The sequence below is a fragment of the Callospermophilus lateralis genome, chromosome 18 (assembly GCF_048772815.1).
Source record: "Callospermophilus lateralis isolate mCalLat2 chromosome 18, mCalLat2.hap1, whole genome shotgun sequence".
Classification (NCBI taxonomy): Eukaryota; Metazoa; Chordata; class Mammalia; order Rodentia; family Sciuridae; genus Callospermophilus; species Callospermophilus lateralis.
Window position 1 is genome coordinate 4,380,021 of NC_135322.1, and position 4,169 is coordinate 4,384,189.

Below are 4,169 nucleotides of genomic sequence, written 5' to 3' on the forward strand. Positions count from 1 at the left end.
CCTGAACATGAAGAAACCCAAAATCTTATGAGAAGTAAACCTGGATAAATAATGCTGTTATGAAATTTACATTTCTTGCATTCAATTGAAAGGAAAATATTACAAATGAGGACTCTTCTTGGTATAATGATTTAATTTCTTCAGAATTTTTAAAATAGTAAATAGCAATTGGCATATGTTCTTAAACTGTGCTATGACAGAGTTAGAATCTCTGCTGATCAGAGGCAGCAGGATAAGTTCTTGCTAAACTTGAAGAACTACATCTCTAATGAGACTGCTTCCTCAGTGCACCATTTTCTTTGATGTGGCTAGTGTTGGCTGTGGGTGCCACATAATCAGCACATTTCTCCTGAAGTAACAGATACTTATTGATCAAGTGAGTTTTCTTCCAAATTCTTCATGCTTTCCATGAATAAAAAATATACTGGTCTTCTTTCCCCAGGGAGTCAAATGTGAAATATAGCTATTGTAAACCTAATTCACAATTAAATGTAGGCAATGAGTTATTATGAGAAACATCTCTAAAGTCATTCTGGAATTGCAAACAATAGGCTTCTACATAACTCTCAAAAGTAGCTTTCCGTTTTCATATACAACCTGATAAATAAAACATTTGATATGTATTTTAGCAGTTCTTCTTTTATACTGCACTTATCCCTCAATAAGTGTTAGAGCTCTGTTCTCAAAGAATTTCTACATGTCAAGCACCTTTGAAGAAGTTTTGTTTTTATGCAACTGAAGATTTGCTTTGCTTATGTATCCATGGAGATTAATTTGAGCATGTACATACATACATGGCATACATACGTATGAGTGAGTTATTTACTCCTAGAATAAAACTAGACCCATGGGTACAAGTGTGAGGTGCAGCTTGGTCTTCCTAGAACCCTCCTCTGTGTCGAGGAGGCAGGTGGAGTGTGCAGCAGATGCCACGAGGCTGTGGAAAGTCCTCATCTGTTAACTCCCATCACTGGTCTCCCCAACACAGCTGCACCCACTTCTGCTTCCCCTGCAGCATTGGTCTCTACTATCTGTTGGAAATGAGATGTGCTTGTTGGCACATCCAAGGCCTTTTGCAATGCTCTGGATAACTCCTCCTCTGCACCGATGTTCAATCCTTTGTGTTCAATGAAGTGGCCATCAAGAATTCAAAAATAGTTTCTTTTGCAGCTTCTGTTCCTTGCATACTTCTTGAAGAACACACCTTTATTCAAGCTTCTGTCCACTTCCTGACTGCTGGGAATCCATCTTCATGCACAGCCACCCTCCACATGTGGCTCTGGGGTTCTTTTAGCATTACAATCTTTTGGTCCAATGATATGTGTGGGCACACATTGTCTACCAGGTCACTGGATCATGTATTTTTGGTGAACTATTACACACTCTGATGCCGTAGAGATTGTAGCATCTCCATCCAAGTGGAAAACTTTCCAGCTTGTTTTCTGAAAATATTAACATCCTGCTGGTAACCTCACCTAATGTATCTGCAGACATCTTTAACTTCTTCTTTGGTTAAGGAAAAAAATATCTGGAAGGCACTGGGAATCCCTGCTGTGTGGAGGGTGGAGCATGGTGCCCCAGTGACACCTTGGGCTTCATGAGCTCTGAAAAAGCCCTTTACATCTGCTTTCCTGCTTTGTAAAATCCTGTATGGAGGTTGTTGAAGATTTCTCTGATATTTTTTGTGTGTTTTGGACTATCACACCAAGTCTGCAAATTACTTTTTTTATCCCTAGATTACTTTTTTTATCCAGGCTCTGGAACACAACCCTTCCAAATCTTATCAAAAGTGTTGATTGTATGTTTATGTACAATTGTCAAATATTTAATTGCTCACTTCACACAGCTTTCTAGGAAGAGGCAAGGGTATTTTAGCTGGTTGCATGTGGGATTGGCCTGGGAACGGTGGAGGTGAGTAGGGTGTGTTGACTTCATCCTTGAACACAGAATCCTTTAAAGTCACTTTGGTTATTGCTTTTTTTAAAAAAAAAAATCTGTTTCTTTGTTTTTGCTGGGCTGGAGATTGAGCATGAGGCACTGTGCATGTGAAGCAAGTTTTCTACCATTTAGTTGCAGCCTCCTTCATAAAACACTGTGTTTGCAGCATGGTCTCACTAAGTTGTTCTTTCTTGCTTGAAATCTTCCTTCCCAGACTCCAGAGCATCTGGGATTACTGGTATTAACCTCCTTGTCTGGATGCCTAATCACATCAATCCTTACTAAATGTTGCTTGAAGCAAATAAACTTGATCCTAATGACTGCATTTGTTGATTCACTGTTCTACTAAATTGTTCACTCATGGAAACAGTTTCCAGCATAAACAGAGTGACAAAATGGGCCTGGACATTGTTCCACATTGAGTTTCCTGTGTGTGCTCATATCTGAAGGGTGGAGGCATGTGCTATATCCTGTTCTCTCCTGGATGTTTAGGCTAATTGAGAGCCTTCAGTGACAAGAGATTGTGTCAAATTTGGGGGCAGAATCCAGATTTGGTTACTGTAGAGAAAAACAAGATGGAAACCAAAGAAGAGTAAGAAGTTTGGAGATCCATGAAAGAAGATATGCCCCAAAGTGTCCAGATCCTCAAGCTACATCAAGAGACGTCTAGAGGAGATATAAAACCATCCCAAGTAAATGACTCTGATAGGAACAGGGCCATGCAGCCTCCACCATGAATGCTGGTTGCCCACATTCTGGGTTGCACATGTATTTAAGTGCACCTTGTCCTTTAGCCCATGTCAGAGGGCACTGTAGACTTGTCCCACTACAACAAACGGGCCACAGACACAAGGCCTTGGAGAACTCCCTGCCTCATCCTCAGGTTGTGCTTGTGGACCTGTGAACCCTCCTGGGTGCTGGGTGTCCAAGGACAAGTCACAAGAAAGAGAATGGATTTTGGTGCCTGTCCCATAAAACTGGAGGTTTCAAGATCCAAAAGAATTTAGGCCCTACCAGGTGGAAAGATGACCCCAGGAGACTGAAGTCAGGTGAGCCTGAAGGCCGGATGTGGAACTGGGAATTTTCCAGAGGGAAGAGTCTCTGCATCTCACACAGGGATAGGAGACAACATGCATAAGCCTTCTACCACGTCTATGACAAATTCCTAGAAGCTCAGTTCCTTGAAGAGAGGAGTTTATCTCATGGTTTTGGAAGATCAACAACAGTAGCTCAGTTCCTGTGAGTCTCCTGGGCTATGTCACATGATGATGGATGATATTATGGGAAGAATGTGAGTGAGAGGAAGAGGTGATGTGGTGAGGTGTATTCTAATGTATATTAGGTCCCTTGGGTTTTTAGTACTATTATGTTGGTAATATATTTATTGATTTTATCTTTGGATGACCTACCTATTGGTGATAAAAGTGTGTTAACATTACTAGGTATTATTTTATTGCCAATTATCTGGAATTTAATGTCAAGAATTATTTTATTTAAGGTGTCCTGACATTTGGGGCATGTGTATTCACTACTGTTATTTCTTCTAGTTGAATTGTTCCTTTAGCATAATGTACCATCCTTCTGTGGTTAATTTTTGCTTGAAATCTCCTTTGTTTACATCTGAGAATAGCTAGCTCCTCCTGATTGTTCTCAGATTCCATTTGTGTGATATGTAAATGTCCTTTTACAAACTCCAGCCTTTGGGCATCTTTGCCTCTGTGATCAGTCTCTTGCAAACAGCATCCAGTTGAATCTTGCCTTTTGATTTATTCTGCGAATCTATGTCTTTTAATTGGGGAGTAGAGACCATTTATTTTCAGAGTTAGTGTGAATATAGGTTTTTAGTTTCTTGATGTTTTTATTTATTTTCCATATTTAATTTGGTTTTGATTTTCATTTAGTTGGTTACTCTTATAGTGGGCCTCATCCACTTGAGGCCTCTGGTTTGTCTGGATATCTCTGTGTGCTGGATAATTCTGTGGGCAGCATATCTTGCATATTCTTCATAGCTCTAGCTTGGTGGTCATAATTTCTTTTAATTTAGATTTATCATGCAATGTTTTTATTTCCCAACTCATTTTGAAAGACAGCTATTTTTGGATATAGAAATCTTGCTGAAAAAAATTTGTTGAGCTTGACTTTTGTTGAGCTAGATTTTCTTTGATATTAGTATCTGAATTGAGAAGTCAAAGGTAAATTTTATTGATTTGCCTCTAAATGTGCTCTGATGC